Here is a 23,863-nt window from a genome sequence, read left to right on the forward strand (position 1 = left end):
TGATTCAAGCACTCATTATTTTCAGTCGCAACACCCACCCCCCCCCCCACCCCCCCAAAAGAAAAACAACAACAAAAAACAAAACTAAAAAATGAATTTTAAAACATGTTTTCAATCCGACCGAATTCCATCGATTTTTTGTAATATTTTTAAATAGCACTAATTCAGTACCTGTGCTTCCTCACACATAGAATAATAAATTCCTATTGAGCATTTAGGATTCTAATAAGATTTGTGGTTTGCAGTCGATTATACACAATTTGTATTCAATGCCATATTACGTATGCCTAATGTTTATGTATATTCAATATTGTCCCGGTAGTATGACTTTTACAAATGGAAATAAAAAGTACGTATTTAGATCCGCCACTGTCAGTCTTATTATGACGTACATCAAAACGTAGACATGATGTCCCACATCATCTTGGCCTGCCTTTCATAAACATTACACTTCATTAAACATTTCGCCTAATGGTACACTGAATTTTGGAGCTAGGAGGCCACAAGATTAGGATGATAATCCACGTAAGTTCACAATCATATTCCAAGGTGTGACTTTGCGAGATCTCGGCCATTTTTGACAAGGGACTTTTGGAATTTGCGTCAAAATTTTTTCCATTCTAGAGGTTTAGATTTAGCTCGGATTATTTACAGCGCTCTAGTCATTAGAGCTCGCAGTACGTTGGCTCGCTGCGATTGCTATAATAAGGTTTTGTAGTAGTGGTGTTTCAATCATCGATTATAACAGGTTGGAAATACTTCCCCTAGTATAGCGAGATATTTTCGCTAAAACGCGATTATCCCTCTCTAGCGAGATATCCCGTACAACCAAGAAAAACACCCGTGGATTACATCTCTTCGTGTTTTACGTGAAAAGAAGGAAAGTGCTAAAATTTGATTCTTCTGCAAATATATATTAATCAAAACAAAAACATGCACGATGTGTATTGGATTTCAGACTGCTTCCCTCCTACGCAGCAACTTTGATATGCAATTTCTTGCCTATGTTGTCAATTTCGTAGAAACAATTCGCATCCTGTTGAGTGTATATCGCACTTATTCAGCGTTTCACGGGATTTGCCATTATTTTCAATAAAGACGCCAAAAACACCTGTTTATGGTAATGTTTACTCTCTCGCTAAAAAGAGATAATCGCATTTTAGCGAGAATATCTTCCTATGGGGGAAGTGTTCCCAACCTGTATAATAGAAAATTGTATTTCTTATCATTCAATTATGTTTTTGAAATAGGAAAACAATTTTAGTTTCTCTCATCAGAAAGCTTTAATTTACGTTTTTGAAATGTCGCATAGGAATACCTATACGTAACAATCAAAACAACAACAACATTGGCTGTGCGTTCAGGTCAAGTAGAGTTACTGTGCAGAATTAAATGGATTGTACGCCAAAATTTGGTGGCCAAATTAAAGGGACTGATTCACGATTTCCCTCCAAATTTTGTATTTCACTTCAAGTAAGCAAAATCTATAGTCTAATATGTTTTAGAAGGTTTCACCAAAAATTAAAGTTATTCATCATGACAGAAGCTCATTATAGAGAGTTTATTATTTGTTTTGAAAACAAAGATTGAAGTGTGTTATTGTTTACGAGTTTTCAAAATAAATGGATACTGGTCCAAGTTTATTATATATATCACATCTAAAGTATGCTTTCTAAGGTAAAATGTTTCATTTAAAAGTAATTTGTAATTGTGCAAGATGACGATGCTTTGAATTACAAAATTAATGTCTCACTGGTTTGTTTGTTTACATAAAAAGACTCGAGTCTTTGTTTACATAACACAGAATCAAAGCTAAAATATTGCTCTTATCCTTACATTCAGACAGGCCAAATTTTGGTTGTCAACATTAAATGAGCTATATTTTTATGCCCCCCTTTGAAAAAGAGGGGGCATATATTGTTTTGCAACTGTCGGTCGGTCTGTAGACCACATGTTGTCCGCTCAATATCTTGAGAACCATTCACTTGCTGATAATGATATTTCATATGTGGGTTGGTTATGAGTGGAAGATGACCCCTATTGTTTCTCAGGTCAAAAGGTCAAAGGTCAAGGGTCAATTTACTCTGGACATAGGAATATAATGTCCGCTCAATATCTCGAAAACCCTTTGCTTGAAAGACATCAAACTTGGCACACTGGTACATCCCAAGAAGTAGATGACCCCTATTAATTTTGAGGTCATATGATCAAAGGTCGAGGGTCAAACTGGGCATAGGAATATACTGACCATTCAATGTCTAGAGAACCCTTTGCTTGACAGACATCAAACTTGGTACAGCAGTACATCTTTAGAAGATGACCCCTATTGACAGGGTTTGACACTAAGGCACGTCCGACCGACTGAGTCTACTAAATGATAGGCCCGGTCGGGTAAAATGTCGATTTACTAGTCCGACTGGTCGTGTTGAAAAAATAAACTAGAAACTTGATTTAAAGCATAAGATATTTTATTCTTAATTAAAAAAAGAATGACTAGAGTGCGAGCAATTTTGATCTGCATGATGACACAATCTTTATTTTTAGTTCTAATATTGAAATAAGTCGCAGTCGGAAGTGATGTTTTAAGACATCTACCAGAGCTGTGGATTTTTTTTTCAGAAGCCTGTCATTCAGACAGACATGTTTATCAACTTTGCCTGTCCGAACGGATTTAAGCCTGTCCGAATATTAAGAGTTAAAATTAACATAATTTATAAAACTGAAGTAATTAACACACAGATCGCAGGTTTTAGAAGTTTATTATAATATGTCTTACACTAGTTTTCAAACTCAATTTCTAATTCTCTCACAACCTCTCTCACCATTCTTTCATTCTCATCAAAATCTTGCTCACACTCTGATTCACACTCACTCTCTTCATCATCCATTCTCTCACCTACTCTTATTCCATCCCTAACACTCTTCTTTTTCTTTTCTTTTTGATGCTTGGTCTGGTTTTGATCCCGATGTAAATTTGATCGGCCACGACGCCATACTTTCGCGCGGTTTAGTTTGCCTGGTTCCCTGTCCCTACTATGCGTCGTTGTTAGTGAGCCAGGGAACCAGACAAAAGTTTCATTTGGAGATCTTCGAGTGGCTTCCACCTCACATATTGTATAGGCCTAAAGCATTGCGTAGTGACTAGTGAAGTCATCAGAGGATTACCGATGCATAAGAAACGACAACTCTGGATAAAGACTGTTTATGCGGTGGCATTTTGTGTTTTTCTTAATGCGGGCCATGCAAACAACATCGGTCATGCGGTCCGACATTTAACCAACTTATGTCAGTCACGGCCAAATTAAGCCGGTCTTGTCGGCATGACCGGCAGTTTTCCACAGCTCTGATCTACTCGATGTTAATGTGTGTAAAGTTATGTTTTAGATGAATTTATTTTCATTTGAAAAAAAAAACAACTCAGTTTATTTGAATCAAATATAAAAAGGTGTTTATCAAATTAATAAATTACGTCGTAAACAGCCATTTTTTCAGTGATGACATGTGCGGGAATGTCCCTATATTGAAATACGACTTCTCGTCCTCAAGAAAAGATGTCCCAAGAGAAAAAAAGTAAAAGGTTAGGAAGAAACAAATCAGGGAAATAAAGATAATAATAAAACGGTTGAGATTTCAAATGGACTAGAGATTCCGTGCCAGGTAGAATTTAAAGAAACAGAAGATGTGTTTGAAAATGAAAGCATTAAATTGATTGACGAAACTAAAGCTCTTTTTTTTTGGAGACAATTAAATACGTTTTAGTTCATGCAAACTTAATATTTGTCATTTGAATTAATAGTCCAGTCATTCTACTGTTTTACCTCAAACTAATTGCAACAGAAATCGAGAAAAATCGAGAGAGGGGAAAGTCGTCGATTTGCTAATTTAAATTAGCACATTTTCATAGCATAAACTTTGGTATGGCATGGTTCCATAGACACAGAAGAGTTGACAAGGGAAATAATTGAAGTTATGTAGATGCTCTTTGTAGTACTGCATATATGCTGCTAAGTCAATTTTATCCTCTAAAATACTAGTTTGTTTCAAGTATGTGCTAATTTTTTACCACTAGTTACATTTTCATACGAAAGAAATGGACTTTGTATAAAAGCTCAACGTTATACGATATTCTATATATACTATCCATATCATGTCTGAGTCTTACAGACATCGGTTCCAAAACATCTAAAACCAAGTTATCATATAATCAAAGAACTACAATTTGAAAAATATAAAATATTAGAGTCTAACTTCTCTCCAAAACAAAAATATCATATCAATATGTAAGCCCTCACTAACAACAAACAAAAAAGTATGGAAAGCAGTTTTTGCCATTAGTTGATGATGTTTAGCATTAAATGTCGCAAAATCATAAAAACAACAAACACGTATCTCTTATCAATTAATACAGGGTTCGAAATTAACTCATGTCCGTAAGTCCGAGACTAGTAAAAAACGTGTCGGACTAGTGAACTCTCTATAGCACTAGTCCGTACGGGACTAGTGAAAATCCGGAAATCAATCTTCAATGTGGTAAAGATTTTTAGGAAGATTTGTCTGAGTCTCTTAGATGTTTGAACTTATGGTTGATTACCTGCATGGTCAAGTGTTTGCATGACTATGACATCCTGATCTTCCAAACACATGGAGTGCGTTCGAGACCGCCGTTCTTCGAACGTGCACAAATTGTCAAGTTCCTGCCGATTCCGAACGCCGAGTACACATCACGAGAACGTGTTCTAGGTGTAAGAATTGCAAGTAGTGTGGTCAGAGAACATGCACGTTTGTGCGCACATGTTCTCGTCATTCGCGACTCTAACACAGTAGTTCATAACACTATAGCTCATGACTTGGTCAATCGAGTGAATTTTATCGACTTTATTGATAAAATTTCGAACTCCTGTGACTCTAAAATCTGAGCACCAAAAGAACAGGAACGTCGATCTCGAACGCACTTATGGACGTTTATAAAAGGATTAACTCGGAGGTTAATATTGTATGCTTCTGAAGATTTTGAATGCGAAATAAAATATGGTGGTCTCTTTTTCTTCTGTAGGTGTCAGAAATTGAATTGTTTGCAACTGTGATGTGTTTGGTTTGATTAAAATGAAGATCATTTTATGATATACTGGACGGACTAGTGAAATGCTTTGCGGACTAGTGAACATCAACAGTGACTAGTCCGTACGGACTAGTGCTTAAAAAAGTTAATTTCGAACCCTGTAATATTCCTTCAAATGTAAATGTACTTTTTGGTTATTTGTTTGTTTGTAGTTGTAGGTGAAATACCACTTGTAATGATTTCTTTAACGTGCCACCGTCTATCGCGACATGTCGAGCGTTTGGTGAAAGAGTAATCGCATCTTAGGTTTGATGTGGCCATGACACGAGCGGCCTTGAACTTAGCTTTTAATTGTACATACATGAGAATAATTTCCAGATGATTTAGTAAAATCAAATGTTTTTCAAGCATTGGACATTTGTCCCTCACAAGTGAATTGCATCGACTTTTTAATTTTCAGGTAGTGATAGAACACTTGACTTTGCAATACATATCTTGGTGATAGTCAATATATTGTGCAACTAAGAGACAAAGGGAGCATAAGTGTAAACAGGACGAGTGCCGTCAGAAATGACTCCATTGTTTCGAAAATTCATTTTTACAAAGACCTAGGAATTTCAACTTTCGAAAAACTTTTCTTAGTTTGTGTAGCTTGTTTTGAACTATTGTAGTGTAGTATGGGGTCTCCGAAACTACCATTGAGATGGTTCAGAATCGCGCACTTCGTCATTATCAGATTCATTCCTTTACCTGCACTATGTACATGGCGAATTCGGATGGAAGATTCCTTACCACTGACACTGTATAAACTTTACGATACTGGAATCGCCTACTATCAATGGACAACATTACTAAACATGTGTGAATCAATATGATAAGTCTAACTGGACATCACAAATGAAGTCATTATCTGAATCTTGAAATTCTAAAGAAAATATATAATAGGTTACTATTGTGTGACACTGGTGATTTCAGAACAAGTTGCTTCATAACTATAAGAAGCAGTGGCTAGTACATGTTAAAATAAATCAACTATTAAGTTATGTTTATATAAAGATATCAAAACAAATTTTAGAACCGAAAATTAATTTTCCACGAGCATTCCAAAATATCTAAGATCTTTACTTGCACTATGAAGATGTGGTATACTTCCAATTAGAATAGAAACGGGTCGATACAAAGGAGAAGAATTAGAAGACATACTATTTACACTGTGTTCTTTAGATTGTGTTCCCGTGGGAGAATAAATGGGGCGGCCCTTCGGATGAGACCGAAAAAATTGAGGCCCCGTGTTACAGCAGGTGTGGCATGATAAAGATCCCTCCCTGCTCAAAGGCCATAAGCGCTGAGTATATAGGCCTAAATTTTGCAGCCCTTCACCGGCAATGGTGATGTCTCCATATGAGTGAAATATTCTCGAGAGGGACGTTAAACAATATACAATCAATCACTTTTAATAGATTGTGTAGAAGATGAGTCACGTTTTACTACCTTGTACTGCATACTTAAATCTCAGAACAGATTTTTTACTACTTGTATTGTGTATATCAACTTAGGCTGTATTATTTTTTATTAACAAATTTCCCTTGGCAAACCACCCAGTTCATGCATTCCGCTTATATTTACAAACATTCTTTGATTTACAGAAAACACTATGCGTAATTATTGTCTTTGTATTGCTATTATTTCTTTATCACAGTGACATATAGGTCCGATTGATCGGGTGTTTTTAATTCGCATTTATATGATATGATGTATGTCATTATAATTACTGACTTGCTTTAACAATGCGTGCAAAAGAGTGCATAAAAAATGTCGCCGTGACTACACTAATCCCCACACAATAATTTTTTTTAAAGGAAAATTTGGTGTCTAAATCTACAAGTCTTAATCATGAATGATCAAGTCGTGGTCTTCGCTCAACAACACCTACTTTTTACTTCGACAAGAATTGTATATTTTGTGCTTTTCTGATAGGAAACGTGGCGTTAATGGCATTTCCATCCGAACTGTAGATTTGTCAAAGAAACTTATAGATATTTGTAGAGAAAGAAATGAGGAATGGTCAAAAACAATACCCTCGTCCCGGCTAATTTGTATGCACCCAATTCAATTTATCACTAAACATGTAGTGTGAATTTTCTAACTCGTAAGCAAATCCCAACACCCTAAGCAAGTTTTTTTTCCAAGGTCACGAAAAGTAGGTCAATCATCAAGGTCACAATGTCAAAATGTTTGGTACCATCTAAAGGTTTTGTCACAAAGAATACACATATTAAATATGAAAATACTGTCACTTACCATTCAAATGTTATGGCCAAACTTAAACATTTTTCGGACTGACAAACATTTTCGGACTGACAAACAAACGAACAGAGCAAACAAAATTATATGGGATCATACACAGGGGCGGATCCAGTAATTGCGACTTGGGGGGGGGGGGGCAAGTTTATGAGGCAGGGGGTCTGGGCTGGGGGCTGCCTTGAACTTCTGCATGGATTTTACAGATTTTATAGGGCTTGAAATATGTCTCCTAAGTAGTTATTTTTACTATTTTCTGTCATTTAGGATAAAAGTGAAATTAATAAAATGACGCAAATTTTAAGGGTTTTTTTTTGGGGGGGGAGCAAGTTCTTTCAATAAAAGTAATCAAATAAATCAAAACATTTTGTCATTTATTTCTCCGAGAGTGGAAGAAATTATTGCTGCTTTTATCGTTTTACAATTTTCTAAACAAAAGACCACGATTTACCTTAATTTTGAAAATTTTAGGGGTGGGGGTGGGGCTGCGCCTTCTTAAATCCGCCACTGATACACTCATGATTTTAAAATCTCAAACTGTAAAATAATGTTTATGAATTAATTATCACTTCTTTAACTGTCTCATATAAATCTAGTATATCATTTTGTGCCAGAATCAATGTTTACAAGTTTCATATTAACTCTTCTCATTTTCATCGATTTTTCTTCCAAAATAAGGCTTTACGCCTCTAAAAAAAAAAACATTTATCAAAATGTACGATTTTGACCCCAAAATACACGTTTCCCCTTTGTTTTGTGCTCTAGATTTTTTATATACGCTAGAGCATCCCTTGACTCACCGTTTGCAAACAAAAACATTTCTGTTGCAATTAGTTTGAGGTTACACTATAATTTTGGCTAGAATGACTGGACTATAAGTACATTTAAATATGGAGAAACTATCAGTTTCTGGAAAGTTGGTCGGGGCTAGTGGATTTCAGGTCAGGTCTAGCAAAAATCATTTGAAGTAGCCCGACTGGTCTAGTGCTCAAAAAAGTAAATGTCAAACCCTGATTGATTTTGAGGTCACATGGTCAAAGGTCAAGGGTCAAACTGGACATAGGAATATACTGTCCGTTCACTATCTTGAGAACCCTTTGCTTGACAGACATCAAACTTAGTACACTAGTACGTCTTCAGGAGAAGATGACCCCTATTGATTTTGAGGTCACATGGTCAAAGGTCAAGGGTTACACTGGACATAGGAATATATTGTCCGTTCAATATCTTGAGAACCCTTTGCCTGACAGACATCAAACTTGTTACACTGGTACGTCTTCAGGAGGAGATGATCCCTATAGCTTTTGAGGTCACATGTTTAAAGGTCAAGGGCAACCTGAACATTGGAATATACTATCTACTCAATATCTTCAGAACCCTTTGCTCGACAGACATCAAACTTTAAATAGTACACTGGTGTATATTCAGAAGAAGATGACTCCTATTGATTTTGAGGTCACATGATCAAAGGTCAAGGGTCAATACTGTCCACTCAATATCTTGATAACCCTTTTACTTGACAGACATCAAACTTAGTACATTGGTACATCTTCAGGAGAGGATGACCCATATTGATTTTGAGGTCAAAAGTCAATAGTTGAACTGGACATAGTAATATATTGTCTCCTATATTTTAAGAATTATTGGCTTGATTGACACGTACCAAACTTGGTACACTGGTACAGCATAAGGAGTGGATGACCCCTATTGAATTTTAGGTCACATGGTCAATTCACTCTTGACATAGGAAGATATTGTCTGCTCAATATTTTGAATTGATGATAATACTATCAATTAAATGAGGTGTGCGTATAACTCTTTTCAATTTTGCACCATGGGGGGCATGTGTTTTACAAACATACCTTGTTATTTTTTAACATGATAAATGAAAAATATTACTTTCGAAAAACGTGATCCAGTCCCTTTAAAGGTGCAATGGTTAAAAGCTGAATTAGATATTAAAGAAGAAAACAAGTTGTAACTGGATGTATGTTGCATTGCGTTCGAGAAGACGTTGAACACTGGTTGTGTCGTAGGAACGGAGGAATGCGACTGGGCTCCATTTCAACATCAAGTAAAAAGCTCAATACCTCTTCATCTAAATTGCCTTCCTTGACTGAGCCCCATTTAACGCAGTTCAACTTCATTATTATTTACCAGATCAGAAGTCGCCACTTGCTCCGTCATGTTATCGAACTCGTAAAGCACTCAATACATACCAGGAACTCGTGTTTACAATCTGTCTACTTCCACCAGTCAGTGTCCTACGTCATCAAGTTGACTATTTTGTCACGTCATCACGAGGCCTGTGTGTTGTTTCTTTAAATTAATTTGTATTCTATTCATATATTTGGTTGTGTTTATTTTTGGTTGCATCATTAAAAATATTTCAATAAAAGTAAATCTGAATTAAAAATTTTTTTTAGATTCAGGCAGCATGACAATCCTAATTTTTAGGTTTAATTAACATTAACAGTAGTATGATTAGCACAATGTGTCAGAAATTCATGCAGCGTGACACCAGCATCGTCAATACGTTGTATTTTCTTATCAGTTATACAATTTACAGAATTGATAGCATACATGGATTTTCTATTGAGTTACTGAATAAAAACTGATTAGTTACTGCGGTTACACTTTTTTTATTGAAATAAAACATTGATCATTTGAATCAAACACATGTATCGAAACTTCGCCTAATGTTACGTCCCTAGTCTGTTATTGTAGAGTGAAAAGATCTATTTCTCTTCATTAAGTTAATGTCTGTCTCACTATATAATAGGGGTATAGCTGAAGCAAACAATTATATCTGTTTTTGGCGTGTTAAAACCCTTCAAAAAATAGCATTGAATTATATAATTATATGGAATTACAGGATATTATAAGATAGTAAAAGAATAACAAATCCACAAAGAAAATATTCATTTACACTATCTCACCAATAGAAATTACAAATATAAACGTGGAAAATATTTATTTACACTTTTAAGTAGTTAGATGACATGATCATGTTTATTATAGAATTTCTCTATGTCCGATTATATCAGTAAAGCAATCATTGATTGTGGAAATTCTCACCGATTCTGATCACTAGTGATAAAGTTAGATGACTTTCTCAATTAGTTACAGTGATTTATTAGATGGGAAGTTTTCAGTAATGCTGTCCCCAATAGCACGAGACTTTGTATTTGTTATAGCAAGCCATATTATTGATAAAACTATTTTAATCATGTTAGACAATTTGAAAAAGCAAAATTACCAGATATTTTTACATTTTCATAATAACCATGATAACATAAGTATTGTAACTTGTATTAAAAACAGATATATCTTCCGTATACAAGAACAGTAACTCTAGATTTCTCCCCAGGGAAGCGGAAGGTAAATTCATTGCTAAATTTGCTATAACACCATAAATTCAAACGAACAAGATGTGATGGTTTATCGAGAGTTGACTGTATATTTTTATGTCAGAACAAGAACCATGAGAATACGACCAATTCAAAATAGATTGGTATGCAAGATGAATTCTCTATATCATTTCTTGTTTTTATACGCCCGTCTCAAGACGGGACGTATTATGGTATGGCGTTCATGTCCGTCCTTCTGTCCGTCCGTCTGTTAGCTTTTTTGTGTCCGACCCGTAACTTAAATACTACAAGGCCTAGAATCATCAAACTTTGTCTGTAGATACATCTTGGGTAGAAGGTGTGTCGCACATTAAAACCAGGTCACTGTGACTTTTCATTAAGAAGATATGACCATATATGGCAAAAACTTGTCTGGCTCATAACTTGAAAACTATTAGACCTAGAATCACCAAAATTGGTCAACTAATGCATCTTAGGTAGAAGGTGTGTCGCATCGTACTTTAAGGTCACTGTGACATTTAATTAAGGTGATATAAAAAATGTTTTAATGGGTACAATCTATACTGTTAACAATATGTGACGGGCGTATTATGTGCCGTGGCGGTGCACTTTATTTCTACAGGTGACAATGAATTCTCTATATCATTTCTTGTTTTTTCTACAGGTGATAATGGATTCTCTATATCATTTCTTGTTTTTTCTACAGGTGATAATACTTAGATGTAGTGCATGACATCATAAAGGGGGAAGAAAGGATTTACATGTGGTAGTATAAACAGCTGTATCATTAATTCTTAGACATCATGATTTTAGAAAAATTTAAAGCTCAGCAGAGCTGATGACTTAAGTGAGTTTTTATTATTTGTCATCAGCAAACTGTGTATCTGTAAATCAATGTTTCACGTTTTTAACTCAGCTGAGCTGGAAACTCAAGTGAGATATTCTGATCACTTTTTGTGCACTGTCTGTCTGTACACAAACTTTTCACATTTTTTACTTCTCCAGAATCATTTGGCCAACATCAATTAAACTTGGTACAAATGTAAATGATCCTTGGGTAATCAGGCTGTGCAAAGGAAGAGTCACGTTCCTTTCAAAGTGAAGATAATCAAGAAAATCGAAAAATAGGGTGGAGTCATTTAAAAATCTATTCAAGAACCACTGGGCCAGAAAAGTTGAAACTTACATAAAGGCTTCCTGACAAGGGTACCATCAAGTTTTTGATTGATTGATTGATTGAATATTGTTTAACGTCCCACTCGAGAATATTTCATTCATATGGAGACGTCACTACTGCCGGTGAAGGGCTGCAAAATTTAGGCCTATGCTCGGCACTTATGGCGATTGAGCAGGGAGGGTTCTTTATCGTGCCACACCTGCTGCGACACGGGACCTCAGTTTTTTACGGTCTCGTCCGAAGGACCGCCCCATTTAGTCGCCTCTTACGACAAGCATGGAGGTACTTGGGACCTATTCTAACCCCGATCCACACGGGATATCTGTCAAGAAAAAAATCCACACCCATGCATGCGTTTTGTTTCTTTTATTTTCTAACTGAATAGAAATGCTCCAAGGGCAGGGTGGGGTATTTTAGGGGATAGGAGTTTTACTTGAGCATATATATAACAAACATCTTTGAAAACGTTCTTCTCAAGAACAACAGGGCTTTAAGGAGTACTGCCTTGTTGATATGCAAGGATACCCAGGTAGTGTAGACTTAAGTTTGATCAAATCAGTACCCAGAAAGTCATGCCACTGTGGATAGTGAGGATTCACAATAGGGATCAAAGTTTTGCATGAGATTATATATATAGGAAAATATTCTCAACAATTGCATGGTCACTATGGCAAGACCTTATGCTTCATACCATGATTGTTGATCTTTAACCTTGTATTTCAGTTATGTTGTAACATTTGGGGCAAGAAAAACAAAGAACAGCTGAACAAGAGCAGGGCCAAGGTAACTCAGGTGAGTGATTGTGACTCACAAGCCTCTTGTTTTCTTCCCAGTCAACCATTGCAGTCTTTACATTGTTTTAACACATGCACTTCAGGCAGGTGTATCCATCTTTCATTTGAATTGATTGTATCAGACAAAAATAGAAACAACACAGAAACAGGAGGCCCAGGGGCCTTATAGGTCACCTGAGTATCATGTAACAACCTTCCAATGTTTGAATTGGGTTTGTGTTTAAATATAAGAATTTTACTTTTGGATGGAAGAAACATTGAATAGCTATGTGGTCAGCCCCGCCTTTGCACCAGAACCCCTGACCCAGGGGCCATAAATTTCAGTTTTGAAAGAAGCATCCTTGATCATCATTATCATACTATTAGTTTGTCTACTTAATACCCAGCAGCAGAGGAGAAGATTTTCAAAGAAAGAAAATGCATTTTCACTATATGATCAATAGGGCCCCACCCTAATACCAGAACCCCTGACCCAGGGGCCATGAATTTCACAATTTTGAAAGAGGCATCCTTGCTCATCGTAACCATGCTATTGGTTTGTCTACTTAATACCCAAGGACAGAAAAGAAGATTTTCAAAGAAATAATGCATTTTCACTATATGACTTATAGAGCCCCACCCTAGCACCAGAACCCCTGATCCAGGGGCCATGAATTTCACAATTTTTAACAAGAGGTACTGTGAGCAATGCTCACTAAGAATACCCCCTGCTTACCCCAATCTCCCAAAGGGTGTTGGTAATAGGTATAAACTACCTCTTTTCTGAGTGTTGCTACTTCGATGTCCAGTGCGCATGACCTTTGACCTTTTGACCCCAAAATCGATAGGGAACATCTTCATCCCATGGGTAGTCCATATGTTTGATATGGTGACTGTAGGTGGAAAGGATAACACTTTAGAGCCCGGAAACCATATTGCTACTTCGATGTCCAGTGTGCTTGACCTTTGACCTTTTGACCCCAAAATTGATAGGGAACATCTTCATCCCATGGGTAGTTCATATATATCATATGGTGACGGTAGGTGGAAAGGATAATGCTTTAGAGCCCGGAAACCATTGCGTCTACAGACGGACGGACGGACAGACGGACAACCCGACACCCCCCCCCCCCCCACAACTTGTTGCGGGGGGTATAAAGAGGCATCCTTGCTCATCATTACCATGCTATTAGTTTGTCTACTTAATACCCAGAGACAGAGAAGATTTTCAAAGAATTTCTACATTTTCACTATATGACCAATAGAGCCCCACCCTAACACAAGAACCCCTGCCCCAGGGGCCATGAATTTCACAATTTTGGTAGAGGGCTCAACGCTCATTATAATTATGCCCACAGTTTGGCTTCTTGATGTCCAGGAGTAAAGAAGAAGATTTTTTAAAATTACACTCATTTTGATGGTTTTTGTCCCACTCCTCAGGCCCCAGGGGGGCAGGGACCACGAATTTCACAATTTTTGTTCCCCTCTACCCACAGATGCTATATGCCAAAATTGGTTGAAATTGGTTCAGGGGTTTCAGAGAAGAAGCTGAAAATGTTCAAATGTTAACGCACGACGAACGACGACGGACAAAAACAGATAGCAATAGGTCACCTGAATGAATTCAGGTGACCTAAAAAGTTTAATGAAAGTAAATTTCTGCCCGGACTTGTGAATTTGCAAGTTTCACATCCATTCTCCGAACTTTACCAGGCCCCGGGCATCACACTCCTGGGACTTTTCAAAGACTGCTCTTGCATTGTAACTCTTTCTGTTGAATACGTTTCAATACAGTAACTGTATCACATGCTAGTATATGATGAACTGTGTATTTTTTGTTTCCACAGGTGATAACAGCTAGATATATCAGCATCACAAAGACAGAAGAACAGAAAACAGGCACTGGTAACAGTTGTAACATTGATATCAAACTATTATGAACTCAGAACAGGTTCAATTTGTTTAAACTCACAGCTGAGTTTTTATGATCTCAGAAGAGATTCAACATATTTAACCTCACAGCTGAGTTTTTATGATCTCAGAACAGGTTTAATATGTTTAAACTCACAACTGAGTTTTTAGGTCAGCTCAGGTGACCTATTGCAATTGCTTTTCGTCGGTCGTGTGTGAACAATTGGACATATTTAACTTCTTCTTGACAATTACCAGTCCAATTCTTTTCATATTTGGCATGAAGCACAGGGTGGGGGGGGGGGGCATAAATTGTAAATTTCAGGACTCCAGCACCCTTGGTGCCCTAGGGGCAGGGCAAAAACTGGCCAAAATTGACCAATTCTCAAAAAACTAAATGCATAGTGATGTAGAGCAGGAAGGCCTTTACCAAAATGGTAACTTTCATGGTCCCCAGAGCACCGTAGGCATTTTGACCTCAGGGTGGGGCCAAACTTACTATATAGTGTTAATGTGTATAACTCTTAAATAACATCTTCTTTAGTGTTATTTATACTAAATTGAAACTAAATGGATATTTGGAAAGAGCAAGTAGTCCTTTACCAAAATTGTAAATTTCATGATCCCAGGGGTAGGGGTTCTGACCCCAGGGTGGGGCCAAACTTAGTATACGGTATTTATCAGTAAGTTTGCTGATAGTGTATAAAATCTAAATGCATACATAGGAATAGCAGAAAAGGATGTACAAAAAATGGTAATTTTACACTTCTTGTTTTATACTGTTGCTGACCATTAGAATTTAGCGCAGATATTCAGAACAGTCATTTTTTAGCTCACCTGAACCGAAGGTTCAAGTGAGCTATTCTGATCACATTTTGTTCGGCGTCCGTCTCTCTGTCTGTCCGTCTGTCTGTCTGTCTGTAAACTTTTCACATTTTCGACTTCTTCTCCAGAACCACTGGGCCAATTTCAACCTAACTGGGCCAAAAGCATCCTTAGGTGAAGGGCTTTCAAGTTTGTTCAAATGAAGGACCATGTCCCTTTCAAAGGGGAGATAATCACAAAAATGCAAAAATAGGGTGGGGTCATTTAAAAATCTTCTTCTCAAGAACCACTGGGCCAGAAGAGCTGAAATTTACTTGAAAGCTTCCTGACATATTGCAGATTCAAGTTTGTTCAAATCATGGCCCCCGGTGGTAGGATGGGGCCACAAGGGGGGATCAAAGTTTTGCACACAAATATATAGGGAAAAACTTTAAAAATCTTCTTCTCAAGAACCACTAAGCCAGAAAAGCTGAGATTTACATGAAAGCTTCCTGACATAATGCAGATTCAAGTTTGTTCAAATCATGGGCCCCTGGGGTTGGATGGGACCACAATATGGGATCAAAGTTTTACATACAAATATATAGGAAAAATCTTTAAAATCTTCTTCTCAAGAACCACTGAGTCAGAAAAGCTGATTTTTACATGAAAACTTTCTGACATCGTGCAGATTCAAGTTTGTTCAAATCATGGCCCCCGGGGATAAGATGGGGCCCCAAGGGGTGGATCAAAGTTTTACATACAAATATATAGGGAAAACTTTAAAAATCTTCTTCTCAAGAACCACTAAGCCAGAAAAGCTGATTTTTACATGAAAACTTTGACATAGTGCAGATTCAAGTTTGTTCAAATCATGGCCCCTGGGGTAGGATGGGGCTCCAAGGGGGATCAAAGTTTTACATACAAATATATAATTAAAATCTTTTTCTCAATAACCACTGAATCTGAAAAACTGATATTTACAAGAAAACTTTCTGACATAGTGAAGATTCAAGTTTGTTCAAATAATGGCCCCCGGGGGGTAGGATGGGGCCACAAGTGGGGGGGGGGGGTCAAAGTTTTACATACAAATATAGGAAAAAGCTTTAAAAATCTTCTTCTCAAGAACCATTGGGCCAAAGAAGTTGACATTTACATGAAAGCTTTCTGACGTAGTGTAAATTCAAGTTTGCAAAGGGTAGTTTGGGCCATAATAGGGACTAAGGTTTTACATGCAAATATATATGGAAAGTCTTCAGATATGGGCCAAAGTGACTCAGGTGAGCGATGTGGCCCATGGGCCTCTTGTTCGTCTAGATTTCATAGCTCTTTGGAATAGTGATACTTTTTCACTAGTACTCAGGTGACGGATAAGGCCTGTGGTCCTCTTGTTATGATCTCAGTATTGGTTAAAGCTTACATGAGAGTTTTCCTGATCAAATTCTGTCCTACCTGTCTTCTCATAACTATTCCCATCTTCTAATTTGTTTAGTAATCACAAGGCCAATATCAGTTAGAAATTCAAAATGATATTTTTTAATCTTCCCTCGTGGAAAGATTTTGGTGTTAAGGGAAATTTGCTCAATACTCTCTATCCTCTTAAAGAGGTTAGATAAGTTGGAAATAATGAAAATAAGATGAGATATTTAAGATCGTATATTATTTTGTGTCCCATTCAAGATTGTTTTTCTCTTATTGAAACCTCATCAATTTAAGGTCATAGTAGTGAGGGTTCTTTATCATGCTAATGCCTACCATGATCTCTATTTTAAGGTCATATCCAGTTTACCTCTAATTGTGGATGTGTGGTGAAAAAACAGTCACTACCTCTCTTGTTAGACTCTTCAGTCTTTGGTTGTCTCAGTCACTACCTCTCTTGTTAGACTCTTCAGTCATACGTGGTCATTTTGAATTAATGTCCAGGATGTAAGGTGAAGATAACGAACAGTGATCAATCTCATAACTCCTACAAGCAATACAAAATAGATAGTTGGGCAAACACGGACCAATGTATCACAAAATTACATAGGTCAAGTTTGTTAAATATTTAGGTCAAGTAAAAATATTTTTGCAGAGTAATGTCCATTGGCATTAGGAAATTCCATTGTTTTGCACTCCACATTGACTCAAACAAACATTGTATGTATACTAACAATAATTCAAATTTATCTTAAGTTATAATTGTACAATCTATAATAGAATCATAGAATTATTAACAACTTAGATTACTTTTAACAGAATCCTCAGGACAGCTGTGTGAAAGAGAAAAGGAAGATAAAAACAGAGTGGTATTATAAGAGTTTCTTTATTACATGGATAATTTACCTGTATTTGTGACTCTGGATATGAATGACATGGAGTGTTTAAAGGAGGATATCAATGTCTAGTCACAACTTAATAATATTGGCTATTTTAGGTCACCTGAGTCACTTGGGTGACCTATTGCTATTGTTCTCTGTGTATCGTCGTGTGTCATCTGTCAAAAATTTCAAAGAACCAGAGCCACAAAGTACTAAAATTGTCCCTTTCGCCAAAATAAATGAGACTTTCACAGTTGATGCTTTAGGATTTATAGGTTATAGAACAATTTATTTTATAACTATATCTTTTCTAGTTTTCGTTTTACAGTCGTTTAAACTTAGTGTTGCTTTTCAACAGAAAAACTATATAACGTCATGATGTTGACGTTATGAGAATCACAGTGTAATACACAAAAAATGAACGCATAGGTTGATATATATTTTTTGGGCTTATTCTGGTTGTAAATCACAACTGTTAAAATACTAGGAACTTGAATATTTTCTATCACGATGTTTAAATTTGTGATATATTGCCCCCCCCCCCCCCCCACCCCTCCCACTACATAACACTACAATTTTTATCCCGCTGTATTGGACATAATTGAAAAATCGTGATTAAAAATTAAAATTCCTTGCAGTGAAAGGACCACAGCAAATAGTATTGTTTTACCGTCTATCTCAAAGACGAGTTTATATTTTCAAGTTGCATATATCTATTTGTATCAACTTCCATTAAAATTGATATAATTGAGGATAAAAAGAGAGACAGCTGTATGATTTTGGTTAAACTTGAGTAATTATAGTAACTAATTACAATAATGGATTTTTAAAACTAATTTTTAAAAAATAAAACACGGTGGACCTTTAACATTGTCGGCACCTCTGAAGTCTTAATTTTCTGAGCGAGGTAGACCTTTAAGTCCATGGAGATCTGACATTTGTGCCTCCTTTGTGGCACCGTGCACCTTCGTGTGATAAAAAAAAAATACTAAGCGAAGTATTAGTGGGTGAAAATTAAAACGTACAAAACAGCAATTTGTATATATTCATATTATTTAATGATATATATTATTGTAAATTTAAAATAGTAATTTAGTTTTAAAAAATGTACCTTCACTATCTATCTCTAAAGAATTATCATACTGATTTGATAACTTGCTTAAATTGTTTACATGTTGGAGTTTGCTATTCAAAACAATTCATCTCAATTCAACTTATGACGTCCGTTCTGTATTAACTTTTGACGTTTATATGTTTGAAGCAGATAAATTGTTTTTAAAAAAAACAACCCAGAAATAGAGTGGACAGTGTCGCTAAATGGATTTTAATTATCTCTAAGTAGAAACCTCAACATGTTTGTAAATCGGGATTATTTCTTGTATATAGATATATTAAGATATTGATATATATCCGTATGCAGACTTCCCCGCAGACGTTCACACCTTTATGAAACGCCCAAATTCTCGACATCCCGTACACAAACACCTGTACGCGTTAGTCGGCACATTGTCTCACAGCACGAGCAACACGAGTTCACCAAATAAAAGAAGGATCATTTGACTTTGTAAATGAACAAACGAATATCACATGGTATAAATTGACATTGATTTCAATTTGATAAATAGCATGAATTATAGCAGCTCAAAGAAATGTGGACCATGAAATGACAAGTAAAAGCATTGGATTATTTGTGCGATTATTTTAAAAGATTGACATTTATATTAGTGCACCACATGTCTTTTAATGTATAATTTTTATTGTAAATTTTAAGAATATTAGATGATTTAGATCTGCTGTCTACATGTTTACAGGTAGTGTAGAAATATCAAAAAGTGTACAGTTGACAACGTGATTGAAATAAGAATGCGGACGATTTTTTGTTTATTCAGTGACTCACGAACTTACCCATCTTCTGAATGTAAGTTATAAAACATACTATTTTTTTTTGTCAGTTATAACACCCGAAAAGGGGGGTAAAATTCATCTTCGCTTGCCATGGGTTTTGGGTCCATTTTGCTCTTCATGGACTGAATACATTTTGCTATCAAAGATGGAAAAAATAATTTTAAAAAGGCCTAGATTGTTCGCTTGCATTAACATGTATTACGGTGGTAAAAAAAAATCTAGTAAATCCAATGAAGTTGTAGTAATATAGATTATATATTTAATTTTTGACGGAGAGGGCGTTAGATAGCTAGGCACGTAACATCGGTTTAAAAAAGGGAGAGGGAGCAGTCCAAACTCGCGCCATCCGAATAATTTAAAATGGAGAAAAGGGAAATTAAATATATCAGAATGAAATGGAATGGTTAATTAATAAGAATAATATTGTACATTTAAGATTTGATTGATTAAACTTCCCGTACCTGTATACAATTACTGATGCTCTTTCTCTCTCTCTCTCTCTCTCTCTCTCGATCGATCATGAAGTTATAGATTCAGTACTGTTGTGTAGCGTGCAAGGTGAAGATAACGAACAGTGATCAATCTCATAATTCCTACAAGCAATACAAAATAGATAGTTGGGCAAACACGGACCCCTGGACACACCAGAGGTGAGATCAGGTGCCTAGGAGGAGTAAGCATCCCCTGTTGACAGGTCACACCCGCCATGAGCCCCATATCCTGATAGCGTGTATGAATAGAAGCAACTAAAATGCAAATCGTCAAATAATGTTGTCTATATATTTTTGTGTGTGAGCTAATTGCATTTGAAACCGAGATTTTAAAACCACCGCCACCACACACGTTTTTAAGATTGGACAATTTAAGCACAATTTCCTGTTGCTATTGTAGGCTGGATTATTAAATTAAGATATATTTATTGGTACAACACATGTCCAGTTTATTAATTGGCAAAACATATATAATATAGCATTCAGTCCATCTGTCATAATTTAATTTTACTTGTATCACTCAATTTGATTTGATGCGCACGCTGAAAAAAATATTTGTTTATATTGTATAAATGAAACTTGGCATGGGGACACACCTCCTTGACAACCAAGATTATTTTTTCTTTTCTAATGTTACATTGGACAATGGAACACTGATACGTTGATAGGCCTTCGAACTAGACCATGAAATTGAAAATCAACGGAATTAAACATGCACAATAAATACTGTATTGTCTTACCCCCTCCCCTCAAACAAAAAACAAAATGCACAGTGTTTGTTTACAAGTAAAGTTACATAAAAATAAAAAACTCTTGATATGTACAACGATATCATATGTGAAATAAAAAAAACCCGGTATATTGAGTATTTTCATATGGGGTTTACTTGATCCGCCTATCGAAGCATAAAATGCGTCATGTCTTACAACAGATGACGTCATGTCTCATCGATAACGTGGATCGCTATCTATGAATTGCTTACATAATTTACTGTGTCAGATTTATCTGGCGGCAATGCTGCATGCTATAGTAAGTCATATTGTAGTTTAAATCTGTTATTTTGAATTCATCTTTGCCTGACAAGGTCATGCTAATATTCAGCCCGAAACTTGGGTGTACTGTAAATCAAAGAAGGACTTGCTCCCAATGTACGTAAAGTTAGGTTAAATAAAACAGTTATTTCGAATGTTGACAGTCTAAAGCTGCGTAGTAACAATTTTGTAAAATAAATAAAGCAAAAATTATTCGATATGATATCAGTACCATACAAGAATACTTGCGTGAAGCCTGAATATTTTCCGATATCCCAAATTGAAAGAAAACGCCGTGCCGTGTTCATTTCAGTCACTAGGCCTAACAGTTTCGGTAACTGTCGTTTCGTTTAATGATAATAATGTAAAACTACCAAAATTGTACACAGTTTTTAAGCAACGATGCAATGAAGATGCTTTGTGAACGACTTTAAAAGATGAAAACAACTAGGTATTGAAAATGAACATCTATAGTAAAAGGGCAAAACAAGCTGCTACCGAAAACTATTATTAGGTGAGGGAATTTCCCTTGCTTTAAAAATAAACACCAAACTAAAATGACCGATGTACATGACCCGAAATAAAAAACGTAGTTTCCTTCTCCATAAGATACTTAAACCAGCCATATTTTCTGTAAAATTCAAGTTTACCACACCAGCGCATTATAACCGTAATATTTTTCAGCAATCCGGAATATCGTTTTTTGAAAAATAAAAATAGTGCTCCTAGCTCGCCCTAAAATATTTTTGCATTTATGGTCAATTGAAAAGATGTATATTATAAAAATACTTTAAATATTTTGGGCAACATGAAACCAGTATGGCAAAACCTTTACAAAATAACCAGTTTTTGGTGAAAAATGACAAAAATACGGTACCATATCCGATTCTAGTATGTATACAGCTTTAGTTGTGCTCCTATTTTTAAAATCTTAACATGTTTTTAGCTCACCTGAACCGAAGGTTCAAGTGAGCTATTCTGATCACATTTTGTCCGGCGTCCGTCTGTCTGTCCGTCTGTCCGTAAACTTTTCACATTTTCGACTTCTCCAGAACCACTGGGCCAATTTCAACCTAACTTGGCCAAAAGCATCCTTGGGGGAAGGGCTTTCAAGTTTGTTCAAATGAAGGGCCATGTCCCTTTTAAAGGGGAGATAATCACAAAAATGCAAAAATAGGGTGGGGTCATTTAAAAATCTTCTTCTCAAGAACCACTGGGCCAGAAGAGCTGAAATTTACCTGAAAGCTTCCTGACATATTGCAGATTCAAGTTTGTTCAAATCATGGCTCCCGGTGGTACAGTACCCGCAACGTTATTCTTGACATTCCTATCGTGCTCTATCGTGCGTGTATCCTATCGTATCGTGCGTGTATCCTATCGTATCGTGCGTGTATCCTATCCTATCGTGTATCAGGTTTTCCGTTTTCTATCGTGTTTTGCGTTTATCAGGTCTATCGTGTATCGTGTTTTGCGTGTATCAGGTTTTCCGTTTATTGTGAAAATCGTTTATCGTGTAGCTTCGGAAACTATCGGGATCGTATATAAAATCTAATGAAAAAGTACGATACTTTCCGAAACCTTTATTCGTTTTGTTAAAGAAGCTATTTTTAGGAATCGAGGAAAGACGGTATATTTGAAGGAGAACATAAAGTTGTCGATTTTAAGGCAGAAGAAGAGCTATTTGTCTGTCCAGAGAGAGAGTGAAAATTTATCACAATTTAATTCTAAGTAGTCTGGAAAGTAGGACAGTAAACCGAGCACAGTAAATCTGAAAGCTCCTTCTGAAGTTCATAAACATTTGTTTGTCTAGAAACAGTTATTTGTAATTAACACTAACAGAAAAATAGGGAGTTCCGATTTGAAAGGAAAAATCAGTAAATTACATTGTTTATCACATACATGTATATTTTAATAATGGTTCTTTTTCTTCCGATTTTTTTTTTCACGTGTATGCTACTTACATAGCAACTGCTGAACTTGTGCGCGTCCTTATATCTGATTTTGTGTATCACCCGTGTTTTGACAGCTAACATTCTCAGGGACATTGTATTTCACACATTTAGAAGATTAAGTTTTAAAAGGGTGCAAGGGTGTTGCATCCCCCAAAATTCTGCTCAACTGGGCACGATTCCGCTGTCATCGTTGTTTTTTTTATATATACCTTGTACATGTACACATGTACCAATACTCGTACGTGTAGATACTGGAAATTTATGTTGGTTTTGATGATTATTTGAATTTTTTTTTACACACTAAGCGTTTCAAAATTGCGAATTTAAAACAAGCCGAGTTTTGTTTATGTTTTTTAAACAGTATATTTATGTTTTGTTAACAAAATATCAATTCAAATAAATATGTTCCAATTACTTATGACTATCAATTATCAATCACAGTGTAAAAATATCTAACAGGTGTAGTGCGGTTGATTTTTTTTAAAGCGGTCGTTATGAAAATAACTTGAGATGTTGAATGAGCCGTGAACTTAGAGCTTGATGCAAAATAACCCCCTCCTCGCTACACGCACAATATTACTTGGTTTTATTTCATACTCAAGGTAATATACATTAGCATAAGAGAGCTACTGAAGCATGATATCACTACATTATATTACATTTAGTTAATTCCCTGTATAATCTATATATTAAACATTAGGTGACAATATAAGTTTTAGAATCATTGGCTGATAAAATTCATATAGATATCAAATAATGAATTCAATGCCGTATATATATATATATTT

At 35.9% G+C, this 23,863-nt stretch overlaps 1 protein-coding gene across 10 annotated transcripts in view; it reads left to right on the plus strand.

Moving 5' to 3' along the window:
* Nucleotides 1-23,863, plus strand: part of LOC130049808 (uncharacterized) — a 67,246-nt gene that overhangs the window by 23,765 nt on the left and 19,618 nt on the right. For 3 of the 10 annotated variants that reach the window (XM_056147875.1, XM_056147874.1, XM_056147880.1), the window contains exons 2-4: nucleotides 11,438-12,700; nucleotides 14,529-14,586; nucleotides 17,635-17,684. The gene's annotated coding sequence lies outside the window, so the exon portion shown is untranslated. Of the gene's footprint in view, nucleotides 1-11,437; nucleotides 12,701-14,528; nucleotides 14,587-17,634; nucleotides 17,685-19,507; nucleotides 19,615-23,863 lie in introns of all 10 variants that reach the window. The other 7 variants (XM_056147877.1, XM_056147876.1, XM_056147882.1 and 4 more) reach the window with 7 other exon arrangements.

Source organism: Ostrea edulis, chromosome 8, assembly GCF_947568905.1.
Source record: "Ostrea edulis chromosome 8, xbOstEdul1.1, whole genome shotgun sequence".
NCBI classification, from domain to species: Eukaryota; Metazoa; Mollusca; class Bivalvia; order Ostreida; family Ostreidae; genus Ostrea; species Ostrea edulis.